This window comes from Caretta caretta, chromosome 3 (genome assembly GCF_965140235.1).
Source record: "Caretta caretta isolate rCarCar2 chromosome 3, rCarCar1.hap1, whole genome shotgun sequence".
NCBI lineage: Eukaryota > Metazoa > Chordata > Testudines > Cheloniidae > Caretta > Caretta caretta.
The window spans coordinates 196613744-196629713 of NC_134208.1; the positions used below are offsets into that span (position 1 = coordinate 196613744).

At 42.6% G+C, this 15970-nt stretch overlaps 1 protein-coding gene across 4 annotated transcripts in view; it reads left to right on the forward strand.

Moving 5' to 3' along the window:
- Positions 1–15970, forward strand: part of WDPCP (WD repeat containing planar cell polarity effector) — a 292680-nt gene that overhangs the window by 186463 nt on the left and 90247 nt on the right. The gene's annotated exons all lie outside the window — the stretch shown is intronic.

Here is a 15970-nt window from a genome sequence, read left to right on the forward strand (position 1 = left end):
GTCTCTGCTTACACATGCATATCATATGAAATATATTAAGGTTCAAGGACAACTTGGATCTCAAAATCTGATGATCCCACCAAAAGAATATAGCTCTATTTTCTTCTGGGGTGAAAATGAATTAACTTACAAAACAAAGTGGTGTTGCAATTACTAGTGTGTGCCTATCCCTCCCTCATGGACAAGCTGCAAATCTGATCAGATGCACACTTAAAAATACTGGATAAGCCATTGTGTCCAGCCTGAGTCTGAAAATGAAGCTTGGCCTCCTACCTCAAGTTTACTGTAATTACCACTGCACTGCAGTTACACCTTGTAATGTCCTCTCAGGAGAGCCGTGGGCACTCGTCCACAAAGTTCAGTGTCGGGTGCAATTGAGCAGAGTCAGAAGAAGAATTTGGTAAAGTTGTGAGCAAATAAATGCAGAATTGCAATGGTATAACCCCATGCACACAAAAGTAGTGCTTAAACATGGAACTCTCTCTAACAACCAGTCACCTCTAAGGGAAGAGAGAAGGCAGAATATTTGTGACAGAAGGACAGAGTAGAAAAAAGCCTACTTCCACCCAGTGCTGTCTCCACTGTCTGCTGGGCAGTCCCAGGACACCTGAAGGGTATACCAGTACTCTCCTTAACTTATACCAATAACTGCCTTTTAGGGGCCATTACACAGACAGAGATCACTGAAAAACAAGGGGATCTGTGAGTGCCTCTAAACTTGGGGATCTGGAAAACTCCCACCGCCCTATAAGGATAGATTTCCAGCCACTTTGCCTCTGTGTGAGTGGGAGATTAGGAGAGATGATGGGTAAGGATAGGGCCTCATGTGTCCAGGAGAGTATGACTTTTTTTTTCTTAATGGCACCCTGAGTTTGGCAAGGCATGGTGTTGTCATTGTATTAATAGCTAGTATTGTTATGAAATGTATTTATAAATATTAATGATAACAGTACAGGAGAGTGTAAGATTCATAGAAGGTTAGGGTTGGAAGGGACCTCAGGAGGTCATCTAGTCCAACCCCCTGCTTGAAGTAGGACCAATCCCCAATTTTTGCCCCAGGTCCCTAAATGGCCCCCTCAAGGATTGAACTCACAACCCTGGGTTTAGCAGGCCAATGCTCAAACCACTGAGCTAAGAGTGTGGCTTACTCTCTTAAGGAGAGTAGCAGCCGTGTTAGTCTGTATTCGCAAAAAGAAAAGGAGTACTTGTGGCACCTTAGAGACTAACTAAGGTGCCACTAGTACTCCTTTTCTCTTAAGGAGACTGTCTTGGATAATGTCATTTGTGTTTTGTATAGTGTGGGTATGGCAACCCTTTAAGGGTTAATTATGGCCTTCGATGCAATTCAGTCAGGTTTCCTTGGATCTCAATAAGGGCAAAATGTAGTAGGTATAATAGAAACATTGGTGAAATTACCATCTTCTAGAGAGTATTATGCATGTTCGCTGTTTTTGACATCTTGTAAAAGCGATCAGAAGTTTTCATATGCATGCTGCAGTCACCAACAGGAATTTCAGTCACTGTGATCCGAGTGTACATGAAAAAACTTCCCAGAGTCATGCTTCCCGACCTGCTTGAGAAACAAGAATAGGGTTGCCACCTTGACTTCACTCGATGTGTATTTTCCAGTTAAATATTGTACCCAGTGACAGTATAGAGCGCCTTTGTTTCAGTAGTATTACTAATGAATTTTTCTTAAGCCAGCTCCACTACAGGTTTCAATTTCAGTCAGATACTGTGAAACCATGTAAATGGGTCCGAGATTTAATTCTCTGGTGAAGATCACAGAACAAGCAAAATTGGGCAAAGTATCAGAAAAGAATAAACAGGACGATATAATTCCCAAGGAAGCCAATCCTGTGAAGCATTAGCAACAGAAATTTCTGTAGCCTCACAGTAAAAAAGATACTGGGCCTGATTTTGTGCTGCACCTCCTGGAAGGCACACCTGGGAGTGGGGGAAAGCCGGAAAGGTGGCTGTATGTCGTCTCTGGGATTCTGGGCCTGACCCCCAGCACACTTGGAGCAGTCCCAAGGGCCACTCTAATTTACTGCAGCTTCCCACAGGCACTTGTGGGCTGCAGCATGGCCCAGAATGAGAATATTGCAGAGTTACACACTGTCTCCCGTTCTCCGACATACCTCTACAGCTTGGGCTGCATTAGAAGGGAGGGACCTAGAGCTGTTGCACCAGCCAGTGCTACCCAGGGAAACCCCTATGTCAAGACAACGAGGAGTCCTTGTGGCACCTTAGAGACTAACACATTTATTTGGGCATAAGCTTTTGTGGGCTACAGCCCACTTCATGCATCTGATGAAGTGGGTTATAGTCCACAGAAGCTCATGCTCAAATAAATTGGTTAGTCTCTAAGGTGCCACAAGGACACCTCATTGTTTTTGCTGATACAGACTAACACGGCTACCCCTTTGAAACCTGTCCCTATGTCAAGGCTATTCCTCCATGGATGGTTAAACTGGCTTTACAGCAGACAAGTCAGAATGAGGACCATTGGTTAGTTTTAGTGTGTGATGTGTTTATCTGTGTATGTAAGATCCTGATCTTGCAGGTGTGTGGAATTCTCATTAAAGTACATGGGGTTTTGAGAGTGGATCAGTTACAGGAACAGCTACGGTAAAATACATCCTAGTTCTGGATAAGTCCAGTGCACAATCTTCACTATCAAAAGCACGATGCCCTCAATAGAGCCTAGAGTATCTTCTTGGTGTTAAAAAGGGGATCTTCCTACCCAGTTTCACCTCTCCTACCCATCTTGAGCTTCAGCCAGGTATTTCTCATCCATATTTCAATTTCTTTCTGACACTGGACAGCTGAGGAACATCATTTACACGATGATAAGAGTGAGAGGGTTGCAACTGAAACAAAAGAAAGGCTGGAAGAGAATCGCTAAAAGAAACGCAGAGATTTTAACACCCTCGTGCTTTGGCACTGCCATCTTTGGTTCAGGGTAACCTGAGAATTTGCATTCTCTGGATTAGTAACCTAGCAAACCTACAATCAGTAAATGTGAGCATGGTCTCTATATGTATTGTTTCCACATCACTGTCTCTGACCCGTTCACAGCAAGATATAATTGATGCTGAGGTAAGTTTTCTGATGGTGAAGGGAGGGAGAGACAGAGAGACTTGAAAAAACTTTTATAGAGAGAGATTCAAAGGCACAAAGAGCAGTTAGGCAGCCAACTTCCTTTGAAAATTTCCATGTTATACAAAAAAGAAAAGGAGGACTTGTGGCACCTTAGAGACTAACCAATTTATTTGAGCATAAGCTTTCGTGAGCTACAGCTCACTTCATCGGTAGCTCACGAAAGCTTATGCTCAAATAAATTGGTTTGTCTCTAAGGTGCCACAAGTCCTCCTTTTCTTTTTGCGAATACAGACTAACACGGCTGCTACTCTGAAACCTGTTATACAAAGTGATAGCTATAGCGGAATGAGAGTAATGCACTCTGGGGTGCATAACTCAGCAACTCATTAACTATAGACTGGGACCAAATTTCTAAATATGGATTTAAATACTTAAATTTAGGCACCCAACTTTGAAAAATTTGGCCTAATACATTATTCTCTTGTGGCTGCACCATATGTGTACACCTTTGTCCATTGTTAGGCAGGAGGGAGAATTGCACCTATAACTCATGGAAAGATAAGGCAGGGGAGGGAAGTGCATCCATCTTAACTTGAATATCAAATTCCCATCTGCCGCGGTTTGAAATTGCTGAGATATCACACTCAGATAAGAGAGATTCATAATGGAGGCAGCAACTGATCCTTAACCATCGCTGTGATGCGGGGCCCCTGCGATGGAGCTGGCTTTGGTGTGTATACAGGCTGATATATTTGCTCAATAAAATACAGCTTCCAAGACATACTGTTGAGTTTAGATGATCACCAGAGTGAGAGGGCTAAAGCAAGAACAGAAGAAAAGCTGAAGATAATTAATGGAATGAAGGCTGGGATTTAATAGACAGGGTTGAGCAAAATAAATAAGAAACAACAGGTGTCATCAGCTCTTATCTGGATTTTTAATTAACATCTGTTTTTAGCCTAGAGTACTTTGGAAGAGTATGTTGGAGGGTGTCTGTATTTAAAGATAAAGGTATGCGGTTGAGAAGTTACTAAGTTGTGAAAGGTTGTAAGAACTGAAAGGTTGGGAGGGTGTGTGTGTTGAGGGTGGGTGTTAGTTGCAGCTTATAGAAACCTGAAGGAAAGCCACTATGATAAAATTGCGAGGAAGGAAGATATTGCTATGGCAACAAAATATATTCTCTTGAAGGAGAATGAGTATGATAAAGCAAATTTGTTGTGTGGGAAATTCAAAGGAAATGAAGGTTATAAGAGAGAGAAAATAGTGAAATATAATTTACAAAGAAACAGCTCTCTTACCATTTTAATTGAATAATATTTTACTCTTCTCTAGCACCTTCCATTGAAAATCTCAAAGCACTCTACAAACATGAAAGAATGAATCCACATGACGTTCCTCTGAAATGGGAAAGTATTGTTCTTCCCAAGAGTTGTCCTTCCAAATGCCTAACCCACATTTTGCAAAGACCTTATGTGACTTCCCCAGGATGATACAGAAAAGTGTGAGCTGGGTTGGGTATAGAACCTATATTTCTACTAATAATTCTGTGTTTGACTATCCTCCTCCTCCATCCAGACTTCCATTAATTCAGCGTTCTGTTTAGTTGCACAAAAGCCAGGAAACTCAGAGTGAAGGTTCCCACACCCTCTTTCATATGTGCGTTACAGAAAGGGGTTTCTTTATTACAGTCTCTCCCAACACGAAGCACTGGTGCACTAAGTACTCAACAAATAGCATAATGGAAAGGAATAGCACTGTATTTTCTATATTGTTTGTATGCGTCCGCCATTAAGACTGAGCAAATACATTGAACAGTATACGTTTTATATTTAATCTGCCATTTTAAACACAATTTCAGCTGCATATGGAACATTTTATGACTGGATCTGTATTTCAATTCCTTTCTCTTATATAAAATAAACTCACCTCTATCTGAGAAGAAGCATACACGTTTATATATGGTCACATGAATCATTTCATTGAAGAATCAGTTTAGGGTTTATTGTATTTATAGAGTAGAATACAAAAACAACACAGGGAGAAGAGTTTCAAAGCATGATTTCATATAATCTTACAGAGCAAATAGTAGGATTGTTTTGTGTTGGGAATATTTTTTGCAGGTTCACAGCAAATTAAACCCATGAGGAAATTCTTTGGCCATGGTGTCATACACTCAGACTCCTCATATTAGCTTCCTTTTCCAATTTATTTTTGTGGTGTTTGCGCCATACCTCTTTATATAAAGGGCATTCAGTTCTCCATCCAGAGCTTTATATTGTAGTCTTAGACCTGTGTGTTTCTTCTCAATAAGCTATAAACTTATATATGGACCTCCTTTAGCGATATGTAGCTTAACAATATAAATAAAATAAAATCAAAATAACAGAAACTCTTGAATGGCTTAAAACTGCTGTGCTGTGTAAATTGTTACTCATTAATCTTTATGTAGGATGCACGTGTGTATGACTTCCAGAGCATTACACTACAGGTTTCCCTCATAAGTCATTAAAGACCCAATTCAGTAAAGCACTTAAGCACATGCTTAACTTTAAGCATGTATTTAAGTCTTATTGAAGCCAGTGGGTCATAAGCAATTTTAGGTGAAGAATGTGACTAATAAATCTGATTTTTTTCTTGGGACGGTGTCCTAGTTTTCCAATGCTAGGACTTACCAAATCCAACTTGTGCAGAAGAGTAATTCATTCCAACTGTAAGTATATAAAATTATATTTTTAATCCTTTGGTAGAAAGTAGTTGTCTTTTTAATGTTCCAGGCATTGTGCTATAAAACAGACTCTTTTGTTGAGTGATAAAAAATTAAATTTGATTTGAATCTCATTTTCCAAAGTTGGCAAAATTAGCAGCCAACTTTGCTGACACTCTGAATTGTTTTTTGTCCTTGAAAATAGTCTCTGTCATTGGGACTTTAATTTTCCTATTCTTCTTTGCCTACTACAGCCTGTAGCAGCCTATAGGAAGAGAAAAAACAATGTGTGATATAATTAATATAAAGTTAGTCTGGCTAGTCCAATATCTAATGTCTACAATTGATTGTGAGTATTGCCAACTCCAATCAAAATCATACATCACTTTGTTATATCTGAAGCTGGCACTTCAGAAACACAAACAAAACTTTTACTAGCCTAATTTTATAAAAGCAACTTTAATAAATTATACTTTTCTTATAATTTAAAAACCCTCTAGAAACACAAACACTTCCATCCATTGTTGGCTTCTTTTTCATGTTTCCTACCTAAGGGGCAAATCCAGTAATCAGTCAAGTAACTATGTTTGTTCCTCAAGGATCATAAAAAGAAAAGTCTCTTCCCTGCTTCCAGGCCACTCCTTAGGGTATGTCTACACTACGGAATAAGGTTGAATTTATAGAAGTCGTTTTTTTAGAAATCGGTTTTATATATTCGAGTGTGTGTGTCCTCACAGAAAATGCTCTAAGTGCATTAAGTGCATTAACTCGGCGGAGCGCTTCCACAGTACCGAGGCTAGAGTCAACTTCCGGAGCATTGCACTGTGGGTAGCTATCCCACAGTTCCCGCAGTCTCCGCTGCCCATTGGAATTCTGGGTTGAGATCCCAATGCCTGATGGGGCTAAAACATTGTCGCGGGTGGTTCTGGGTACATATCGTCAGGCCCCCGTTCCCTCCCTCCCTCCGTGAAAGCAAGGGCAGACAATCATTTCGTACCTTTTTTCCTGAGTTACCTGTGCAGACGCCATACCATGGCAAGCATGGAGCCCGCTCAGGTAACCGTCACCCTATGACTCCTGGGTGCTGGCAGACGCGGTACGGCATTGCTACACAGTAGCAGCGACCCCTTGCCTTGTGGCAGCAGACGGTACAGTACGACTGGTAGCCGTCATCGTCATGTCCGAGGTGCTCCTGGCCACGTCGGCTGGGAGCGCCTGGACAGACATGGGCGCAGGGACTAAATTTGGAGTGACTTGACCAGGTCATTCTCTTTAGTCCTGCAGTCAGTCCTATTGAACCGTCTTATGGTGAGCAGGCAGGCGATATAGATTGCTAGCAGTCGTACTGTACCATCTTCTGCCAGGCAGGCAAGAGATGAGGATTGCTAGCAGTCGTATTGTACCATCTTCTGCCTGGCAGGCAGGAGATGAGGATGGCTAGCAGTCGTACTGTACCATCTTCTGCCGAGCAGCCATGAGATGTGGATGGCATGCAGTCCTTCTGCAACGTCTGCTGCCAGCCAAAGATGTAAAAGATAGATGGAGTGGATCAAAACAAGAAATAGACCAGATTTGTTTTGTACTCATTTGCTTCCCCCCCTCCCCTGTCTAGGGGACTCATTCCTCTAGGTCACACTGCAGTCACTCACAGAGAAGGTGCAGCAAGGTAAATCTAGCCATGTATCAATCAGAGGCCAGGCTAACCTCCTTGTTCCAATAAGAAAAATAACTTAGGTGCACCATTTCTTATTGGAACCCTCCGTGAAGTCCTGCCTGAAATACTCCTTGATGTAAAGACACCCCCTTTGTTGATTTTAGCTCCCTGAAGCCAACCCTGTAAGCCGTGTCGTCAGTCGCCCCTCCCTCCGTCAGAGCAACGGCAGACAATCGTTCCGCGCCTTTTTTCTGTGCAGATGCCATACCAAGGCAAGCATGGAGGCCGCTCAGCTCACTTTGGCAATTAGGAGCACATTAAACACCACACGCATTATCCAGCAGTATATGCAGCACCGGCGCCTGGCAAAGCGATACCGGGCGAGGAGGCGACGTCAGCACGGTCACGTGAGTGATCAGGACATGGACACAGATTTCTCTGAAAGCATGGGCCCTGCCAATGCATGCATCATGGTGCTAATGGGGCAGGTTCATGCTGTGGAACACCGATTCTGGGCTCGGGAAACAAGCACAGACTGGTGGGACCGCATAGTGTTGCAGGTCTCGGACGATTCCCAGTGGCTGCGAAACTTTCGCATGCGTAAGGGCACTTTCATGGAACTTTGTGACTTGCTTTCCCCTGCCCTGAAGCGCATGAATACCAAGATGAGAGCAGCCCTCACAGTTGAGAAGCGAGTGGCGATAGCCCTGTGGAAGCTTGCAACGCCAGACAGCTACCGGTCAGTTGGGAATCAATTTGGAGTGGGCAAATCCACTGTGGGGGCTGCTGTGATGCAAGTAGCCCACGCAATCAAAGATCTGCTGATATCAAGGGTAGTGACCCTGGGAAATGTGCAGGTCATAGTGGATGGCTTTGCTGCAATGGGATTCCCTAACTGTGGTGGGGCCATAGACGGAACCCATATCCCTATCTTGGCACCGGAGCACCAAGCCGCCGAGTACATAAACTGCAAGGGGTACTTTTCGATAGTGCTGCAAGCTCTGGTGGATCACAAGGGACGTTTCACCAACATCAACGTGGGATGGCCGGGAAAGGTACATGACGCTCGCATCTTCAGGAACTCTGGTCTGTTTCAAAAGCTGCAGGAAGGGACTTTATTCCCAGACCAGAAAATAACTGTTGGGGATGTTGAAATGCCTATATGTATCCTTGGGGACCCAGCCTACCCCTTAATGCCATGGCTCATGAAGCCGTACACAGGCAGCCTGGACAGTAGTCAGGAGCTGTTCAACTACAGGCTGAGCAAGTGCAGAATGGTGGTAGAATGTGCATTTGGACGTTTAAAGGCGCGCTGGCGCAGTTTACTGACTCGCTTAGACCTCAGCAAAACCAATATTCCCGCTGTTATTACTGCTTGCTGTGTGCTCCACAATATCTGTGAGAGTAAGGGGGAGACGTTTATGGCGGGGTGGGAGGTTGAGGCAAATCACCTGGCTGCTGGTTACGCGCAGCCAGACACCAGGGCGGTTAGAAGAGCACAGGAGGGCACGGTACGCATCAGAGAAGCTTTGAAAACCAGTTTCATGACTGGACAGGCTACGGTGTGAAAGTTCTGTTTGTTTCTCCTTGATGAAACCCCCCGCCCCTTGGTTCACTCTACTTCCCTGTAAGCTAACCACCCTCCCCTTCTCCCTTCGATCACCGCTTGCAGAGGCAATAAAGTCATTGTTGCTTCACATTCATGCATTCTTTATTCATTCATCACACAAATAGGGGGATGACTACCAAGGTAGCCCAGGAGGGGTGGTGGAGGAGGGAAGGAAAATGCCACACAGCACTTTAAGCACAGCACTTTAAAAGTTTACAACTTTAAAATTTATTGAATGACAGCCTTCTTTTTTTGGGGCAATCCTCTGTGGTGGGGTGGCTGGTTGGCCCGAGGCCCCCCACCGCGTTCTTGGGCGTCTGGGTCTGGAGGCTAAGGAACTTGGGGAGGAGGGCGGTTGGTTACTCAGGGGCTGCAGTGGCAGTCTGTGCTCCAGCTGCCTTTGCTGCAGCTCAACCATATACTGGAGCATACTGGTTTGGTCCACCAGCAGCCTCAGCATTGAATCCTGCCTCCTCTCACCACGCTGCCGCCACATTTGAGCTTCAGCCCTCTCTTCAGCCCGCCACTTACTCTCTTCAGCCCGCCACCTCTCCTCCCGGTCATTTTGTGCTTTCCTGCACTCTGACATTATTTGCCTCCACGCATTCGTCTGTGCTCTGTCAGTGTGGGAGGACAGCATGAGCTCGGAGAACATTTCATCGCGAGTGCGTTTTTTTTTCTTTCTAAGCTTCACTAGCCTCTGGGAAGGAGAAGATCCTGTGATCATTGAAACACATGCAGCTGGTGGAGAAAAAAAAAGGGACAGCGGTATTTAAAAAGACACATTTTATAAAACAGTGGCTACACTCTTTCAGGGTAATCCTTGCTGTTAACATTACATACATAGCACATGTGCTTTTGTTACAAGGTCGCATATTGCCTCCCCCCACCGCGTGGCTACCCCCTCAACCCTCCCCCTCCGTGTGGCTAACAGCAGGGAACATTTCTGTTTAGCCACAGGCAAACAGCCCAGCAGGAATGGGCTCCTCTGAGTGTCCCCTGAAGAAAAGCACTCTATTTCACTCTCACTCTCCTGAGGATAACACAGAGAGATAAAGAACGGATGTTGTTTGAATGCCAGCAAACATACACTGCAATGCTTTGTTCTACAATGATTCCCGAGTACGTGTTACTGGTCTGGAGTGGTAAAGTGTCCTACCATTAAGGACACAATAAGGCTGCCCTCCCCAGAAACCTTTTGCAAAGGCTTTAGGAGTACATCTAGGAGAACCGCGAATGCCAGGGCAAAGTAATCCTTTCACATGCTTGCTTTTAAACCATGTATAGTATTTTAAAAGGTACACTCACCAGAGGTCCCTTCTCCGCCTGCTGGGTCCAGGAGGCAGCCTTGGGTGGGTTCGGGGGGTACTGGCTCCAGGTCCAGGGTGAGAAACAGTTCCTGGCTGTCGGGAAAACCGGTTTCTCCGCTTGCTTGCTGTGAGCTATCTACAACCTCATCATCATCATCATCTTCTTCGTCCCCAAAACCTGCTTCCGTATTGCCTCCATCTCCATTGAAGGAGTCAGACAACACGGCTGGGGTAGTGGTGGCTGAACCCCCTAAAATGGCATGCAGCTCATCATAGAAGCGGCATGTTTGGGGCTCTGACCCGGAGCGGCCGTTCGCCTCTCTGATTTTCTGGTAGGCTTGCCTCAGCTCCTTCAGTTTCACGCGGCACTGCTTCGGGTCCCTGTTATGGCCTCTGTCCTTCATGCCCTGGGAGATTTTGACAAAGGTTTTGGCATTTCGAAAACTGGAACGGAGTTCTGATAGCATGGATTCCTCTCCCCAAACAGCGATCAGATCCCGTACCTCCCGTTCGGTCCATGCTGGAGCTCTTTTGCAATTCTAGGACTCCATCATGGTCACCTGTGCTGATGAGCTCTGCATGGTCACCTGCAGCTTGCCACGCTGGCCAAACAGGAAATGAGATTTAAAAGTTCGCGGTTCTTTTCCTGTCTACCTGGCCAGTGCATCTGAGTTGAGAGTGCTGTCCAGAGCGGTCACAATGGAGCACTCTGGGATAGCTCCCGGAGGCCAATACCATCGAATTGTGTCCACAGTACCCCAAATTCGAGCCCGCAAGGTCGATTTAAGCGCTAATCCACTTGTCAGGGGTGAAGTAAGGAAATCGATTTTAAGAGCCCTTTAAGTCGAAATAAAGGGCTTCATTGTGTGGACGGGTGCAGGTTTACATCGATTTAATGCTGCTAAATTCGACCTAAAGTCCTAATGTAGACCAGGGCTTAGTTGCTACTGAATAAGCTCTGTGTCCAGTGTGCCTCTTCCTATGCAAGGGTTTGGGCAATAGATCCTGTAGTCATGAATCTGCTGGCCACGTCTCCACCAACCTCCAACCAACTTTCCAACAGCTTTTCTTTCCCAGTTTCAGAATCCCATGGTGCCCAGTGGGAGTGGGGACCCTCCCTCTGCATGGGCTCTCAGTGTCTGGTTGGCCCATAAGCATGTTCCCTGATCTGAGGAACTCACAATCTAAAGACAGAAAACTCAGATTTGTCCCTAAGCGCTTATGTAGCAGCATATGGTTGGCCAAGTGATACAAATTACCATCTCTGAAGTCAGATTCTTGTGTAAACGATTTTTTAAAAAGCAGTTAGTAGCCACGGTTTGAATTTTTAGCTCTGATTTATGTGATGCTTTTGGAACACTTACTGGGGGAAAAACTGGTAAGTTGCAGCAAATAAACATTCAGTGGCTTATCCGTTTCTCCCAAAGCATATCAGAAATACAATGGACCACTGTTTCTTTTGACTCATCTCCTGTCTAGGCATATTGAAAATATTAGGTAAGTTCAGTATTGCCAGCCCCAGACATTCAAAAATCATGAGTCAGGCACCCAAAATCATGAGATTTTTTTTCTTTTAATGGTCTGCTCTTTTCCTTTGCCTTTTGGTTTCTTAGCCTTCAGGGCTCTCTTGGGGATCACCCAAACAGGAGAACAAGAAACTTGGGGTGAAATCAATGGGGTCAAAATGTTGCCCTTTCTTTGGGTTTCAAATGAAATCTGAGATTCTCACATAATCATTTGTCTCCAGGAGTTGACATTTTAGGTAAAACATCAAATATCATAGAATTCACAATAAAATTATGAATATGATAGTGAGAGTTAGCAACACTGTATAAAATAACTAGGAAGTGATTCCTTGACAACAGAATGGTGTAGGGATTCTGTAACTTATTGTGTATTCTGTAGATTAAAACTTAAATAATTGCATATTCTAATTGCCTCTGAATTTACAGGAATTTAACTCAAAGAAACTTCTTCTGAAAGTCTATAGAATTTCATGCCTTGTCTTGTCAAAGTCGCATTGAAGTAAAAAATTATTCCACCTAAATCTGACTTTCTGCATGTAAATGTGCATGTTTTAAATTAAAACACGAGTGCTAAAGCCCTACACCAAGATGTTCAAAAATGGGTGCCTGAAGCTCGACACTAAAAAACATAGTGAGGTGCCTAAATAAGTGGCCTAATATTCAAAATGTTGAGCACCCAGCAGAACCCATTTAAAATCAGGCCACTTATTTAGGTGGCCAGCCACCCCCTTTTTAAATCCTTGGCCCAGTTCTCGCTGAGCATTTTCTGCCTGATCTCCCACACTAGTGCGGTTAGCATTCTTTTAAAACATGTAACTTCATTTTTAGTTTTGTCTAATTTTAAAAGAAAAAAATATTGTAGATAAAAGAAAAGCAGTACTTATTTTGAAAAATCATGCAAACTGCTTCTGTTCCAAAACTTGCTGATATGAGAACGTATGGGAAATGTCTTCTTTTATGAATAATAATTAATATTATTGGGCTTATGAAATGGGCAAAATGCCTAGAAAGTGAATGAAAGAATGAGCTATTAAATTGAAATATTAAATGAAATAATTGAATTTAAAGAGATCATGTAAACCCTGCCGTAAATGTTGGGCGTTGTAGATGATTGAATGTATTTTCATCATCTGTTTATATGCTTAAATACAATTGCTTGATGTAAGTAAACACTTGATTGATATTCCGAATACTTAAAAATTTGCATATGCGTCACACAATATTGAACAATTAAAACTTAATTTCAGTGGAATTTGATTGCATGTAAATTTTTTTTTCAATATTCATTTTTGTCTGTTGTCTTTTCTCAGTATGTATTTAAATATTCCTTTTTATAATGCGTATCATCCTTGATTGGACTGCTAGATGAGGAGAGCTCAAGATTTCTTCAATTAAAAGGAAGGGTTTGTAAATAATATTTGTGCCACCCTTCTGCCACGGATTATTTTCTAAATATTGTGTACTCTTATTGAAGACAAGAAAAAAATAATGCAGCAGTCCTCCTTTATCGGCCCAGCATAAGGAATATGCTTACATGGTCAATGGGCATGTCTAAGAAGGCTTGGTGGTGGTAACTAGTCCCTAAAGAAATGCTTCCACCTTGTCTACAGTATATTTCCCACTCTGTTTCTCTGTCTCTGCTCAGATTTTTTTCCTGTTGCTTCTTATAACTGGCTGTAGAAGATCTCACACTTGATGCACTAATATACTGTATATATTTTACAAATACCCCCCTCCCACACACACAGTTTGACCACTTTCAGAGCCATGAAATTCTGAGTGAAAGACAAAAAGAACAGGAGTACTTGTGGCACCTTAGAGACTAACAAATTTATTAGAGCATAAGCTTTTGTGGGCTACAGCCCGCTTTATCGGATGCATAGAATGGAACATATAGTAAGAAGATACATATATACATACAGAGAAGGTGGAAGTTGCCATACAAACTGTAAGAGGCTAATTAATTAAGATGAACTATTAATCAGTAGGATAAAAATGAGTGAAAGATGAATCACTATCTTGAAGCCTCTGCGTTATGGTTAGGTATTGCAGTATATAGATAGCCAAAATCTGCCCTCCACTACACCTGCAGAGCCCCCAGTTGAAATCAGTGAGACCCCTCCTCCCCTGCTTATATCCAGGACATGAATTTGGTTCACTGTACATAAAGGTAAGGTATATTAAATAAATTAGGTTTAATTTTTGTACAATTACAAAATTAGGGGGTGAAAGAAATGTAATTGGGGGTGAAAGAAATGTAATCTGCAGGACAGATCCTTGGCCGTGTGGTGGCAAGTGCCTCCCCTTCCCCTCACCCCCACATTGCCCCTGGCCGCTGCTGCCTCCCCCGGCCCCCTATCCATTCCTCCCATTGCCCCTGGTCCCCACTGCCTCCCTACCCACCTCCCCATCCAGGGCTTAATTTGTCCCCAGGCTTGCTGGGGCTTAGCAAGTCTACAGTGAAAAATGGGTATTTGTACGTTTGTTAACGTCACCTTTCACAGCAGACGTTGTAACTATCTGGGAGACTGTGAAAAAGTGATATTAACATATAACTATCACTTTTCACAACAGCAGACTTACTAGCTAGCAAATCTTTAAAAAAAGCAAAAGAAACAACAACAAAAAAGAGAAGAACCTGCAAAGCATCTTATTGGTGCTTCTAAACCGTTTAGGTCCAGTAAAGAATAGAGACAACTGTACATTATTTTTATCATTAAGTCTGCAAAAAAAACCTACATAAATAAATTACAATGATTTGGACATGTATATGTGCATATTTATTTGTTTTTCCTAAAGTTGATTACGGTAAGTATTTTAGGAAAAATTGTCAGAGCGACCCCCAGCAAGAGTTGGTGGTTGCACACTGAGGCCATCAAAACATTTGTTGTAACTTAAAGTCATCATTGATTTAACACTAGTGTAGATTTAACAGGGCAGATTACAGACTGAGCGCCCTATTCCCCTCCTTTCTTATGCTGGCATAAATCAAGAGTAACCCCACTAAAATCGATGGCATGACACTGATGTAAAAGTAATATAAGTGAGATAAGAATCAAGCATTCAGCTTTTATGGTTTTGTCAGTTTAAGTCACACTTTTAACACAGGGAGACAGCAAGGTCCAGCCCACCAGTTTGGAAGCCAGGAGATCTAGATTCTGTTCCTAAATCTGTCTTTTTCATCCTATGTAATCTTGGGCAAGTCATTTAATCTTTCTCTGCTTCAGTTTCCCCATCTGTAAAATGGGATGATAATACCCATCTTTCAAAGTGTTAGGAGCCCTGTAGATAGAAAGTAGTTATATAAGAACATACTAGTAGTATCATTTATTATATTAGGTTTTATACTTAATGTTCCATACCCTAAACAGCTCATAGAATAATGCTTTACTATTTGCCCTGTATAGTTGAACAGTATGTAAGTGCTAATCTCTAAGGTCATATTTCTGTTGGCTATCACTTTGACCAAACAAGTGGCTGAACTTCATAGTTTACAGGTAGATTTTCTTCTCTCTTTTTTTCAAAGTCTTGATTACTAGAGTTATTTTGAAGCAATCAGTAAGTTACAGTGTTTGCTTCAGGATTGGTAGTATATCAGCACCATTCTGAAGGCAACAAATTTTCTGCCCTGTAATCTTAATGCAGAAACAAAAGGTGGATTTTTTTTATTGTTTAGGGGGCAGATAACTATGAATGGAGTGTGCTAGAAATAATAAGAGCTCTCCCCACAACAAAACCCTGTTGTAAAACAAGCATGATCTGTTTGCCGGGATCTTTGCACTAATGCATCACACAGGACACTTTCTAATTGTCCCTACAGAATGAAAATAGAATGTTACACACCAAAGAGACTTTAAAAAAAGGTTTGCAAATAAAGCTAGTTTGAAGGGGGAAAAAAAACCAAAAGCCTCGCATTCTTGACAGATTTAATATTGGTTGCATAAGTAATCCAAACTTGTCACTTTCATTTGAAAACACTGCCTCATTTAAGAGCAATACTACTTATAATAATTTATGACGTCTCTGTGATTGTTCTTTCCAGCTCTCTTGGTTTGTGAAGAG